The sequence below is a fragment of the Salvelinus namaycush genome, chromosome 15, assembly GCF_016432855.1.
Source record: "Salvelinus namaycush isolate Seneca chromosome 15, SaNama_1.0, whole genome shotgun sequence".
Lineage (NCBI taxonomy): Eukaryota > Metazoa > Chordata > Actinopteri > Salmoniformes > Salmonidae > Salvelinus > Salvelinus namaycush.
Window position 1 is genome coordinate 38,709,027 of NC_052321.1, and position 15,665 is coordinate 38,724,691.

General features: G+C 44.6%; 1 pseudogene; it reads right to left on the reverse strand.

The window, feature by feature from the left end:
- The window catches only part of LOC120060080, a 27,643-nt pseudogene extending 12,843 nt beyond the window's left edge, over positions 1-14,800 (reverse strand).
- Positions 14,801-15,665: the final 865 nt, after the last annotated feature.

Consider the following 15,665-nt stretch of genomic DNA (forward strand, 5'->3'; position numbering starts at 1 on the left):
ATTCGAGCCTGATGGGTGTAGAAGTGTTAAATAGAACATCCACCTGCATTCTATCTGGAGGAGACTTCATTGAAGATGGACACCCCTTCGTGAACGTTTTATCTGCTGTTTAACACAGAAGGATATGGAAGAGACAGGGTGACCGCCCTCTGAGAAATGACGCGCGATAGGGGATTTAGTGTCATTTCTCCTTACAGCACTCTTGTGTTCTATAATACGTGTTCTTATCGGTCTGGTTTTGCCCACATATTGCATGGACAAGAGATAAGGTATATGACATTAAAAGAGCTGCAAGTGAGGAACTGTTTGATAATGTATTGTTAGCCAGTGGCAGAGATGCTGAATACGTTCACTTTTTTTTTTACAGGAATACCTACATGCCGCACAACTGCGACAGGGGTAGAAGTCACCTCATCTAGTCTACCGTCATTTCTTATAGGGGAGACATGAGTGTCAGCCCGAGCAATGAAGTCCCTGATATTCCTGCCCTGCAGCGTGAAAGGAGAGGGGGGTCAGATACATTTTTTGGGCAAGCAGGATCAGCCATAAGCACATTTCAATGTTTCTTAACAGCTCCCTTGATGTCATCGCTCAAAGGACAATATGTAGTGGTACAGATACAATGTTTTTTTAAATTACTTTTATCCCTTCTGGTAAAGGTCTCATCAATGGTACGTACTTTACTGAGAGCATCATCAAGCCATTATTTCGTGTATGAGCGGGCCTCAAACAGTCTATACATTTTCATAGCCTCGTTTTCAAAGTCTGTTTTACTAGTACAAATGCGTTTCAGTCTCAGAAATTGTGTGTACGGTAATCCCTTTTTTCAGAAATGATACTTTTCTTGTCTAGGCTTTGTGTACAAAGCAGTGGACAAAGTAGGCCCTGAGTGAAGGTGCACCAGTGTATCAAGGAATGATATATCACCGTTACCAATCTCTGCTGTAAACTTGATAGATTGAACCATAACATTAAGGTCAGCGAGAAAATCAAACACGTTGAGGGGACCCTTCCAAATGAGAAACACATAATCAACATATATTTAACACATACATATATGATGGGAGAAAGATTATTGTGCCAAAGGAGCTTGTCTTCAAGACAACCCACACATAGACATGAATAGTTAGGAGAGAAAATGGAGCCCATTGTCGCTACCTGTTTTTGTAAATAGTAACAGTCTTCAAACAAAAAAATTGTTATTGAACAGGAGGATACTCAGATCCAACAAAAAAACCTGTAGAGGACGTTGTGTCCCCTCTCTGTTCCAAAAATAACTTCAAAGCCTCCAGTCCTTTGTCATCTAGGGTGATGAGAGAGATAGCTAAATAGTCATCCCCAATTTCAAGTTCAGATAGTTGCTTAAGGAAATCGCCCGTGTCTCACAAGTATGAGGGGCAATTGCACCACTATAGGACGTAGGATCCTACTGCAGGCCTATGATATTAAGACATTCTTATTTTCAATGATGGCCTAGGAACTGCTTTGTTCAGGGGCAGAAAGACAGATTTTTACCTTGTCAGCTCGGGGATTCCATCTTGCAACCTTTCGGTTACTAGTCCATAGCTCTGATAACTAGGCTACCTGCCGACCTCACTTGAGGCGAGGAAGACGGTTTCAGATCTACCAGAGTTACTCCTATAATCTAACAATATAATACTATCTTCATACAAAATATTTGGATCGAAAATTAACGAATTACCCTCCTTCTGTACGTCTATATTTGTATAGCAGCCGCAGTAGCCATCTCACAAAATTAAATGCATGCCTCCGGCATATCTCTGTCCCTCTGGGGTTAGGCCTCAGCTTCTCTTTCTTTATACTGTAAACTGTATAGGGTTCTGTAAGATCAAACAGAAGTTAGACATTCAGATATGTCCAAATAATGTTTATTTGGAGTGTAAAATATTTAATGCGAACTCAAAAACAGAACTGGGTATCCAACAAGAATGTTATATGATCTCGAAAAAACACATTTCTGTATGGACCTCGCTTTGTGCATGGGGGCATTGTCATGGTGAAACAGGAAAGGGCCTTCTCCAAACAAAGTTGGAAGCACAGAATCGTCTAGAATGTCATTGTATGAGGTAGCGTTAAGATTTCCCTTCACTGGAACTAAGGGGCCTAGCCCGAACCATGAAAAACAGACTAAAACAGACCATTATTCCTCCTCCACCAAATTTTACAGCACTATGCATTGGGGCAGGTAGCGTTCTCCTGGCATCCGCCAAACCCAGATTCCTCCGTTGGACTGCTAGATGGTGAAGCATGATTCATCACTCCAGAGAACGCATTTCCAACTTGGTAGTGAGTGTTGCAGCCAAGGACAAATTATTTTTACACGCTACACGCTTCAGCACTCAGCAGTGATGTTCTGTGAGCTTGTGTGGCCTACCACTTTGCGGCTGAGCCTTTGTTGCTCCTAGATGTTTCCACTTCACAATAATAGCACTTACAGTTTAGCAGGGCAGCTCTAGCAGGGCAGAAATTTGACTAACTGACTTGTTGGAAAGGTGGCATCCTATGACGGTGGCATGTTGAAAGTCACTAAGCTCTTCAATAAGGCCATTCTACTGCTAAAGTTTCTCTAAGGAGATTGCTTGGCTGTGTGCTCCATTTTATACATCTGTCAGCAACGGGTGTGGCAGAATAGCCAAATCCACTAATTTGAAGGGGTGTCCACATACTTTTGTATATAGTGTATATTGAAAGGCTTTCCCAAAAACGTTCGCAATTAGTTAACAAGAAAGTAGCCTATGCTTACCTGGCAGAATGGCTATTTTCATCAATCCAGTGGGCATTTGTTTTGCAAACTCTACCATCACATGTTCACTACAAAAACACCATTTAACAATAGCCTCTTGATAAGTGCACACTTAAATGAAAGGGTACAGGTTTTTTTTGTGTTTAATTTTTTTGTATTTTACCCCCTTTTTCGTGATATCTAATTGCGATCTTGTTTCATCACTGCAACTCCCCAACGGGCTCGGGATGTTTAAATGTTAAAAAGGTTGAATGTTCTCTTACTTAGAAAATAGTCCTGATCATTTAGGCCTAGGCAATATCCAAAACAACTAACAATACACTGAATATAAATTCAATCATTTCACTGTGTATTTCAGATGGAATTTAGGCATTAGAATGTACCACCAAAAGAGAACCCTGGGGGACGCCTGGCTGGTAACTTGTATTATTTGGCTGGCTGCTCTATGTACTTGTGGAAAACACTGGTCTAAGTGAATGCTGTTTAAAAAATTTACTCTTTATGACAGTACTACATACAGATAACAGCCAAAATAAAGGAAACACTTGAGTAAATGAGGAATACAAAGTATATTGAAAGCAGGTGCTTCCACACAGGTGTGGTTCTTGAATTTAACATAAAAGCCCAGTTGCCCATTATTTTGGCTACCATGGCTAGAAGATATCTGGGACTTTGAAAGAGGCATCTCAAAAGGAACTTATGGGGTTTAAAGGTTACGTGTTTGTGTTTCAGTCACCAGATCTCAACCCAGTTGGACACGTACAGGAGATTCTTGTCCTTTTACAAACCTGCTCTATGTAAAATATTGTGTGATATAGCTTGGAACATAAACATGACTGGAAGACATGTTTGTTTCCAACATACAGGCTGTTTTCGTAAAGAAGTTCACTTCTCATGTTGTTTCTTTGCCACGAAACTAATGAATATCACGATACTGGTATTGTCCCGGCCCTATTATTAAGACACTTTATGTTGGTGTTACCTTTATTTTGTCAGTTACCTGTATATCATAAGGCCTTTCTTTGAGAGTTATACCTACTGAACATCAAGCCACATTATGCTGGCTTGCAAAGTGATGTGTAATTCCTATTGGAATCCAGCCAGAATGAGGATGCCTAACAATTTTCAAACTTTTAAATCACCTGCAACCTGCTTTCAGAATGACTGCCCAGGTAAGAATTAATGATTGAGACTACCTAAATAATATAAACTGGAACAGATATCTCAGTAACAGGTGCAAGTCCAACTAAAATATTGGATTCTTTTAGAAAAATGTATGGCTAATCCTACTTCCTGATGTTCAGCCAATCAGGTTGCAGCAGTCTGTTTACCCCTGTCTGAAAGCAGTATGGAACATCAAGGAGTAGCATTAGCCACTCTAGCATGGCGGCGGAAAATTCTGTTTTATTAAGAAGTAATGAGTGGGGTTATAGCCTGCCTGTATCGTCGGACGGGGCCACAGCGTCTCCCGACCCCTCCTGTCTCAGCCTCCAGTTTTAATGCTGCAATAGTTTGTGTCGGGGGGCTAGGGTCAGTCTGTTATATCTGGAGTATTTCTCCTGTCTTATCTGGTGTCCTGTGTGAATTTAAGTATGCACTCTCTAATTCTCTTTTTTTCCTCTCTCTGAGGACCATGCCTCATGACTACCTGGCCTTGCTGTCCCCAGTCCACCTGGTCGTGCTGCTGCTCCAGTTTCAACTGTTCTGCCTGCGGCTATGGAACCCTGACCTGTTCACTGGACGTGCCAACTTGTCCCAGACCTGCTGTTTTCAACTCTCTAGAGACAGCAGGAGCGGTAGAGATACTCTGAATGATCGGCTATGAAAAGCCAACTGACATTTACTCCTGAGGTGCTGACCTGTTGCACTCTCTACAACCACTGTGGTTATTATTATTTGACCCTGCTGGTCATCTTTGAACATCTTGGCCATGTTGTTAAAATCTCCCCCCGGCAAAGCCAGAAGAGGACTGGCCACCCCTCATAGCCTGGTTCCTCACTAGGTTTCTTCCTTCCTCTCTAAGGAGTTTTTCCTAGCCACCGTGCTTCTACACCTGCATTGCTTGCTGTTTGGGGGTTTTAGGCTGGGTTTCTGTACAGCACTTTGTGACATCAGCTGATGTAAGGGCTTTAGAAATACATTTAATTGAAATTTGATTGAAATGGAGGAAATGGATGCCCTTACACCCTGAATGTAGGATGTTTTATGTACGAGCCGGGCGCTGGGGGGGATACGAGTGTATAGCCGGCTGCATAGATTCCAGTTGGACGCAGACAAATGACCTAAAAGGAAAAATAGCGCCATCTGCCGGCCACCCGCGATACATCGTGCACACGTCAATAAAAAACTCCACTACCATTACATACTGTAAAATAAGTTGTTTTCTCCTCATATACACACACTAAGACTTTTTCAACAACATTTTTGAAGGATGGATGCATACTGAGCCCTGGGGATGAAGTTACAAGCACAGACTTTTTCTGAGAGGTAAGACAGAAACAAAAATAAAAACAGTTTGGAGGGGAACTGGACCAAACATCTGTTATATATATATATATATATAAATAAATCTATATATATATACACACTGCTCAAAAAAATAAAGGGAACACTTAAACAACACAATGTAACTCCAAGTCAATCACACTTCTGTGAAATCAAACTGTCCACTTAGGAAGCAACACTGATTGACAATACATTTCACATGCTGTTGTGCAAATGGAATAGACAAAAGGTGGAAATTATAGGCAATTAGCAAGACACCCCCAATAAAGGAATGGTTCTGCAGGTGGTGACCACAGACCACTTCTCAGTTCCTATGCTTCCTGGCTGATGTTTTGGTCACTTTTGAATGTTGGCGGTGCTTTCACTCTAGTGGTAGCATGAGACGGAGTCTACAACCCACACAAGTGGCTCAGGTAGTGCAGTTCATCCAGGATGGCACATCAATGCGAGCTGTGGCAAAAAGGTTTGCTGTGTCTGTCAGCGTAGTGTCCAGAGCATGGAGGCGCTACCAGGAGACAGGCCAGTACATCAGGAGACGTGGAGGAGGCCGTAGGAGGGCAACAACCCAGCAGCAGGACCGCTACCTCCGCCTTTGTGCAAGGAGGAGCACTACCAGAGCCCTGCAAAATGACCTCCAGCAGGCCACAAATGTGCATGTGTCTGCTCAAACGGTCAGAAACAGACTCCATGAGGGTGGTATGAGGGCCCGACGTCCACAGGTGGGGGTTGTGCTTACAGCCCAACACCGTGCAGGACGTTTGGCATTTGCCAGAGAACACCAAGATTGGCAAATTCGCCACTGGCGCCCTGTGCTCTTCACAGATGAAAGCAGGTTCACACTGAGCACATGAGCACATGTGACAGACGTGACAGAGTCTGGAGACGCCGTGGAGAACGTTCTGCTGCCTGCAACATCCTCCAGCATGACCGGTTTGGCGGTGGGTCAGTCATGGTGTGGGGTGGCATTTCTTTGTGGGGCCGCACAGCCCTCCATGTGCTCGCCAGAGGTAGCCCGACTGCCATTAGGTACCGAGATGAGATCCTCAGACCCCTTGTGAGACCATATGCTGACACATGCACATTTGTGGCCTGCTGGAGGTCATTTTGCAGGGCTCTGGTAGTGCTACTCCTTGCACAAAGGCGGAGGTAGCGGTCCTGCTGCTGGGTTGTTGCCCTCCTACGGCCTCCTCCACGTCTCCTGATGTACTGGCCTGTCTCCTGGTAGCGCCTCCATGCTCTGGACACTACGCTGACAGACACAGCAAACCTTTTTGCCACAGCTCGCATTGATGTGCCATCCTGGATGAACTGCACTACCTGAGCCACTTGTGTGGGTTGTAGACTCCGTCTCATGCTACCACTAGAGTGAAAGCACCGCCAGCATTCAAAAGTGACCAAAACATCAGCCAGGAAGCATAGGAACTGAGAAGTGGTCTGTGGTCACCACCTGCAGAACCATTCCTTTATTGGGGGTGTCTTGCTAATTGCCTATAATTTCCACCTTTTGTTTATTCCATTTGCACAACAGCATGTGAAATTTATTGTCAATCAGTGTTGCTTCCTAAGTGGACAGTTTGATTTCACAGAAGTGTGATTGACTTGGAGTTACATTGTGTTGTTTAAGTGTTCCCTTTATTTTTTTGAGCAGTGTATATATATACATATATAAAAAAAAAAAAAAAGTACAAATACAGTTGTGTAATGTACAAAATTACATGATGTATGGTTGACACAGTAAGACACCAGGTCTTTGTAATGGTATTTGTCTGACAGTCGACACCTTGTCCCAGGCCTTGATGCTTCCCAGAACAGTCAGCACATCGCTCACCACGGCCCTACAGGAAACAGAAACCCCATTACATACATTATCAAAACACTACCCTGACCATGTCACATGATTCTACCTATATCGTAAAAGTATATATTTGAGGTAGGTAGGCAGTGTTACCGTGTATTCCGGTGGTCAGGCTGCTGTTTGCAGACTGAATGGGCAGTCTGGAGGAGATGGTCACTGAAGGACTTCAGCTGAGAGGGACAGGAGCTCACGTCTTTAAACCAGGACTGAGGGAAACACGCCGCGACCTGCTCAGCGAAAGAGATGGAGACGAGAGAGAGGGCAATAAATCTCAGTTCAATTAGAGAAAAACCTGAAAATGAGACCACTAAACTGAGCGTTAAGTACCTTCAGTTGTCCAGAACTGCTGGTCTCTGAACCGCCTCTGTGGAGAAGACTTGTCCTCTAAAAACCTGCCAGAACACCAGGCCGTTATGGTAAAGTACTGTAAGCTACGGTATGACACACGAATTCCAGTAACTACTTAAATAAATCACATATCCTCTAAGTGTTGAGACAACTGGGGGAGTCACTCACTTCTTAGGGTAGTGAGGAATGACGATGTCATCTTTCACTGAACTCCCCAATCTGCCACTCACTGCTTCTAAAAAACGCCTGGCAGGGGACAGGACAGGGACAGACAGAAGGGAACAGAACTTATTTCAATTCTGACACTCACGGGTAGTAGTTAGGTTTCAAAAGGTGCTCTCCCATTTTGTGATTACTGTCTGGCATTCTTTGTGACTAGAACCATGAATAGAGTACGGTCCGAATGCTGGATTGTCTGTGGAAGCCATTTTTAATTATTAGTTTAAAAAAAGTTGGGATACAGGCAAGTGGTACAACCGTAGGAAAGCAGGACACAGGGATTGAACCAAGGTCTCCGGTGGGGAGTAGTAAATATGACTGGCTGGGAGAATTACTGCTAGAGTGCGGGCTCTGCACCGTGGAAGCAGTTTTAACTCTTACCTTGACTGGTTTGCTCTGCTCTCCCTCAAACAGAGAGTAGTCGTCCTGCAGCCTGCGACACAGCTCAGACAGACACACTGACTGACGGCTGGACAGAGGGTCCCACACTAACTCCACACTACCTGTGAGGAGGACACATTAAAGTGAGACACACCTCAGTAAATTCACAGGAACACTCATGGCAACATTGAAAGGAGAGTGCTAGACACATCCATAGGGTGTGTGTTTCTGTTGACCTTGTATCTTGGGTAACAGGGTCTTCTCTAAGATAGCAGGCAGTGTTTTTCGGTCTGTGTGCGCCGCCTCCTGGTAACCCAGTACGTGACAGAAGGTCTCCACAGCAGAGTACCACGGCAGAGCCTCAAAGTCCTCCCCTGCAGCCTGATACACACAGAGAAAATGACAGAGGCACTGTCGCTCAAATTACACACATTTGAAATGAAAATGAGCTCTGTCAACAGATATAAATCTGAAACAGACTTTCATTGCTGATTTTGGTTAATACAATTAGCGTTACCGCCAGTGCTAAGACTTACCATTGCGCTAGATTTGTGTGTATATACCGTACCTGTAGGGGGTTCTAGCCTAAGAGCTGGAGTCTGATGAGTGGGTTGAGTAGTTTGGGCAGACAGAGGCTGATGTAGGCTGAGTGGTAGGACTCGGAGAAGGCTCCTCTCCACTCGTCGAAGCGAGACAGAACCTTCTTCACCACCCAGAAGTCCTCCTGCACGTCACAGAACACACCCTGGGACCTGCTCAGAATCTCTGCTGGATTTGACAGGAGAGAAAAAGATGTCTGTTATTCTATGGTTTAGAAAGCTAGCACTAACTAATTCTGTAAGGAACAGAATGGCAAATTGTTTGATACATTTTTTTTAAATTTAAATTAAATAAATAAAAGTTCTGTATTTTTCTTTACAGAAACCAATTTGGAAATTAAATACTGGGCTGAAATTTGGTAAGTGGAGGACATTTGTCCTCGCCCAGTACAGCTACAATCCTCACCTCTCCCCTTCTGCAGTTCTGCCTCTTCCTCAGGTGATAGCTCGCTGTCAGCTGGCAGGCTACCATAGTCTTTCTCACCTGGCTCACCGGATGGAGAGAGAATCACATCACAGAGTACATCAGGATGCAGTGAAGAATGAAGGGATTCATCTAAAAGCTAAAGCGATGTGACGTGTCAGTACTAAAGGGAATATTCCCACTCACTATTTATTCCCTTTTTCATTCACGCTTTCCCCTGAATCTCCTTCACGGTGTGGATCAGTGGCATCTGGAGAGAGAGCGAGAATTAGTCTAGAAATGCACCCAGCTACAGCTAATCAAAAATAAAACAGATCAACGGTGTGAGGAGGTGAACTACGGTAGAAAGTTCACATTCCGCCATTTCACTGACTGGGACCACACACACACACACACACGTACGCACAAACACACGCACACAGACGCAAACAAACGCACGCAGACACACAAAGAACAACTCACAGCTGAGCTGCTGTAAGCGAGAGGACTCTCATCTCCTTGACAACAGAGCCTCCGCCTGTTCAGACAGCAGAGTGTGCATGTCCACCTCCACACTGTTGATCTCCACCACCTAGGGATGATCCAGTCATCTGTTTCATTACATGTAAAATTACACCAAAACCTCAATAACACCGTCTGATCATCACATTTTAGTCATTTAGCAGATGCTCTTCTCCAGAGCAACTTATAGTTATGTGCATTCATCTTAAGATAGCAAGGTGGTGCAACCACATATCACAGTCAGACTAAGTACATTTTCCCTCAAAGTAGCCATCAGCAAGCCAATGCAGTATGGTGGGGGAGAAAGTCACGTGTGAGGTGTTAGTTCACAAAAGAGGGGTGCTGGGGGATTATTTAAGACACTTTGTGACTGGGCTGAGTGGGAGCTGCCCTCCTGTAGGGGTGGAAGGGTAGAGAGACCAGAGGTGGCAGAACGGAGGACTCGGGTTGGGCTGTTGGGTTTGAGCATAGCCTGAAGGTAGGGAGGGGCAGTTCCTTTTGCTGCTACGTAGGCAAGTACCATGGTCTTGTAGTGGATGCGAGCTTCGACCAGAAGCCAGTGGAATGTGCGGAAGAGCGGGGTGACATGGGAGAACTTGGGAAGGTTGCACACCAGGCGGGTTGCAGCGTTCTGGACAAGTTGCAGGGGTTTGACGCACAAGCAGGGAGCCCAGCCAACAGCGAATTGCAGTAGTCCAGATGGGAGATAAGTGCTTAGACTAGGACCTGCGCCGCTTCCTGTGTGAGGTAGGGTTGTACTCCACACAATTGTTGTAGAGCATGAACCTGCAGGAGCGATTCACTGCTCTGATGTTTGCAGAGAACGTCAGGGTGTCGTCCAAGATCACACCAAGGTTATTTGCACTCTGGGAGGGGGACATTGTAGAGCTGTCAACCATGAGTGAGAGAGAGAAAGTAAGTGTGTGTGTGTGTGACTTAGAAAGTAGAGGGGTGAATATCTTACCTGTTCCCCAGGGTGTCGCTTGACTCGCTTCCCAATCTGTTGCCCCTCCCACAGGTTATTATCCTCACTCTCCTGGTCATCAGAGCCACTGTCATCACCATCACTCCCTCCAGTATTAACAAGCACGGAGTGAGCGACAGAGCCATATACAGAAATACAGAGAGAAAGACGTTCACTTCCTCCTGTACCAACGCAACAAGGACTAAAAACAAAGTGCATAACGACAACTTATTTCAGCACCCAGTCAAAGGAGGTGTGATATAGACTGAGTATACAAAACATTAGGAACACCTGCTCTTTCCATGACATAGACTGACCAGGTGAAAGCTAGGATCCCTTATTGAGTCCATTTGTTAAATCCACTTCAAATCAGTGTAGACGAAGGGGAGGAGACCGGTTAAAGAAGGATTTTAAGCTTCGACACAATTGAGACGGATTGTGTATGTGTGCCATTCAGATGGTGAATGGGCAAGAAAGAATATTTAACTGCCTTTGAACGGGGTATGGTAGTAGGTGCCAGGCACACGGGTTTGCGTCAAGAACTGCAATGCTGCTGGGTCTTTTCACACTCAACAGTTTCCCGTGTGTATCAAGAATGGTCCACCACCCAAATTGACACAACTGTGGGAAGCATTGGAGTCAACATGGGCCAGCATCCCAGTGGAATGCTTGACATCTTGTCGAGTCCATGCCCTGATGAATATTAGGAAGGTGTTCCTAATGTTTGATATTCTCAGTATTAGTTCAGCTACAACTCTCACGCCACTTTCTATAATCGACGCATATAACATTCTGGGGTTTGATTATAGATTGTCTGTTTATTATCCATGCATTAGCCTAATGTTTAGCGCAAAAAATGTTTAAAAAAAAGCTTAAACGGTCATCTGAGAGAAAATATCAATAGACCATTCTCTCCTGTTCCCCTCTGTTATCCATCTTCTCTGCCATCCTCTCCATGATGGTTTTGGACCGTGGGGCAAACTTGATCCTTCGCTCATGGTCATCTGGCTCATCATCATCATCATCACTGCGTTCCTCCAGGTCCTTGTGGTCTGGGGTCCGGGGGGAGCACTCCTAGTCTCTGCCCAGGGAGATGTAGTCCTTCTGGGCTCTGGCCTTCTGACGCTGCCTCCTGGCTGCCTGGATCCTCCTCGCGTCCGAGATCACCACTACATACAACAACACAAGGGATATCATTCAGAACACTGCCTATCTGCCTATCTCTGTAGACCAGGGGTGGACCTGGACCTGAGTTTACAAGAAATCCTGCTATGCCCTCCGACGAACCATCAAACAGGCAAAGCGTCAATACAGGGCTAAGATTGAATCATACTACACCGGCTCCGACGCTAGTCTTATGTGGCAGGGCTTGCAAACATTTACAGACTACAAAGGGAAGCACAGCAGCGAGCTGCCCAGTGACATGAACCTACCGGACGAGCTAAATCACTTCTATGCTCACGTCGAGGCAAGCAACACTGAGGCATGCATGAGAGCATCAGCTGTTCTGGACGACTGTGTGATCACGCTCTCCGTTGCCGACGTGAGTAAGACCGTTAAACAGGTCAACATACATAAGGCTGCGGGGCCAGACAGATTACCAGGACGTGTGCTCCGGGCATGCTCTGACCAACTGGCAGGTGTCTTCACTGACATTTTCAACATGTCCCTGATTGAGTCTGTAATAACAACATGTTTCAACTAGACCACCATAGTCCCTGTGCCAAAGAACACAAAGGAAACCTGCCTAAATGAATACAGACCCGTAGCACTCACGTCCGTAGCCATGAAGAGCTTTGAAAGATTGGTAATGGTTCACATCAACACCATTATCCCAGACACCCTGGACCCACTCCAATTTGCATGCCGCCCAAACAGATCCACAGATGATGCAATCTCTATTGCACTCCACACTGCCCTTTCCCACCTGGACAAAAGGAACACCTACGTGAGAAAGCTATTCATTGACTACAGCTCAGCGTTCAACACCATAGTACCCACAAAGCTCATCACTAAGCTAAGGATCCTGGGACTAAACACCTCCCTCTGCAACTGGATCCTGCACTTCCTGACGGGCCACCCCCAGGGGGTGTGGGTAGGTAGCAACACAGCTGCCACGCTGATCCTCAACACTGGAGCTCCCCAGGGGGGTGTGCTCAGTCCCCTCCTGTACTCCCTGTTCACCCATGACTGTATGGCCAGGCACGACTCCAACATCATCATTAAGTTTGCAGACGACACAACAGTGCGTAGGCCTGATCACCGACAACAATGAGACAGCCTATAGGGAGGAGGTCAGAGACCTGGCCGGGTGGTGCCAGAATAACAACTTATCCCTCAACGTAACCAAGACTAAGGAGATGATTGTGGACTAAAGGAAAAGGAAGACCGAGCACGCCCCCATTCTCATTGACAGGGCTGTAGTGGAGCAGGTTGAGAGCTTCAAGTTCCTTGGTGTCCACATCAACAACAAACTAGAATGGTCCAAGGTCCAAACACACCAAGACAGTCGTGAAGAGGGCACGACAAAGCCTATTCCCCCTCAGGAAACAAAAAAGATTTGGCATGGGTCCTGAGATCCTCAAAAGGTTCTACAGCTGCAACATCGAGAGCATCCTGACCGGTTGCATCACTGCCTGGTAAGGCAATTGATCGGCCTCTGACCGCAAGGCACTACAGAGGGTAGTGCGTACGGCCCAGTACATCACTGGGGCTAAGCTGCCTGCCATCCAGGACCTCTACACCAGGCGGTGTCAGAGGAAGGCCCTAAAAATGGTCAAAGACCCCAGCCACCCCAGTCATAGACTGTTCTCTATACTACCGCATGGCAAGCGGTACCGGAGTGCCAAGTCTAGGACAAAAAGGCTTCTCAACAGTTTTTACCCCCAAGCCATAAGACTCCTGAACAGGTAATCAAATGGCTACCCAGACTAATTGCATTGTGTGCCCCCCCCCAACCCCTCTTTTTACACTGCTGCTACTCTCTGTTTATCATATATGCAGTCACTTTAACTATACATTCATGTACATACTACCTCAAATTAGGCCAACCAACCAGTGCTCCTGCACATTGGCTAACCGGGCTATCTGCATTGTGTCCCACCCACCACCCCCTCTTTTACGCTACTGCTACTCTCTGCTCATCAAATATGCATTGTCACTTTAACCATATCTAGATGTACATACTACCTCAAATCAGCCTGACTAACGTGTCTGTATGTAGCCTCGCCACTTTTATAACCTCGCTACTGTATATAGCCTGTCTTTTTACTTCTTTACCTACCCATTTGTTCACCTAATACCTTTTTTGCACTATTGGTTAGACCCTGTAAGTAAGCATTTCACTGTAAGGTCTACCCCTGTTGTATTCGGTGCACGTGACAAATAAACTTTGATTTGTCCATCCTATCTTGCAAAGACAAGTGTGGAGGCAAAAAAACGAGTAAAGACAAACTCACTCTTGATAATACTGTGCATGGAATTATTCTTACTCTTTGATTTTGTTGACTTAATTAATTGCAGCCTTTCCTTTGGAGAGCGAGCCTAGCTATCTGCATGACTGACCTGGATTATGTTTCTGAGTGGAGGATCTGGAGGAGGCAGAAGTGGATGTGGTTGACTTGGCGTCTCCGTCGCTCTCTGGGGACAGCTCTTCTCCGGACACATCACTACCGGACTGCTCTTTCGGGGACGCTACCACAGTCACATCTCTCCTGGCTGGGGACAACACAGGGACATGGTTAGAGAGATCAATCATGTATCCTAAACAGGGGTGTGTTTTTACAACAATATAGACAGGCGATCATAAAGAAATTGTGTTTTTGTGTCCGTGACTATAGTGTCTCTTGTCTAGATTATTTGTGGTTGTAGTAGTAGACAATTTGACAATAAATAACAATGTTGTGCTTGCCATTAGGACAGGAAGTCTTTGCAGGGTAAGCCTCCTTCCTCCTGGCTTGGAAGACCACAGCTTTATCTGACGATTTCTTCAGTTTGAACTCGCATCCTTCAAAATGGGAAGAAAAGAAGAGTTGGGTCGTTCCATGAAAAGAGTGCCTTTTGCGTCCCTTCGAGATTTTAAGTGGAAATTGTGCACCAAGATTGCATTTTTAAAAGCCTGTTATATTAAATGAAGTGCCCTTTAACATAGACCACATGGAGAATTCAATAAAAGATTCTTTATATAAATAGACTTGCAAAAAGGACAAAATTCAGCATTTTTACATGTCCCTCCATGCATCCTCTAACTTCTAGGAAGTTGGATGGGACTTGATTTGAACCCATTTAACCCCAACATTTCTCCAAGTTTTCACCATCATTGTAAAGCCCTAGTTATTTAGTTTCTTTCACAAAGTCATTCCTGAAGATGATTATTTTTTTCATGTGATTAGGGATTCATTTACATCTGTCCCTCATTTTAAGGTCAACCCTGTTTCTCTCGTTTTAATACGGGCAAATTAATCCTTTGAAAATATTTTTCCCCAAAGAAACATCTTCAACATGTAAATGGTCAAATCAGTGTAAAAGCAGGTGAACTGGTTCTACTCTTTTTGGCCATTTTCTGGTGTTTTGTGGTAGAAAACTAGGTCGAGCATAACACATCAACCCAGTTACCCATAGACAGGCTGTTTTGTTGTAAAGCTTGAATTCAATTGCCTCCACCTGTTGCACAAAACAAGCTTGTCACAAGGGGATTCATGGCTGATTTAAGATATAAATCGTTAACCCTGTTACTTTATTTGGCACTTATTATAGTATTTGTTTTATATTTAACCTCTTGAGATGGGAAAACATGTTTTTTATGAATCTCAAATTGTATTTTCCATTTATTATATTATTATTTTCCTTGTTTCAGGTCATCATAATGAAATTGTGTATATATATATCTATCTGAATTCCAAAATGAAACAAGGCAACATAAAACATAACCAACAAACACCAAAACAAAAACAGTAAGAATTATACAATTATCCCTTAAAGCTCTCTGCTCTTAATTTCTCATTACTAACATTTTTCCCCCATTAATTTCATTAACATTATTATTTTTGTATTTTCCTTACATGCCTTTATAAATTTGACTATGGTAAATGTGTGACTGTAGCACG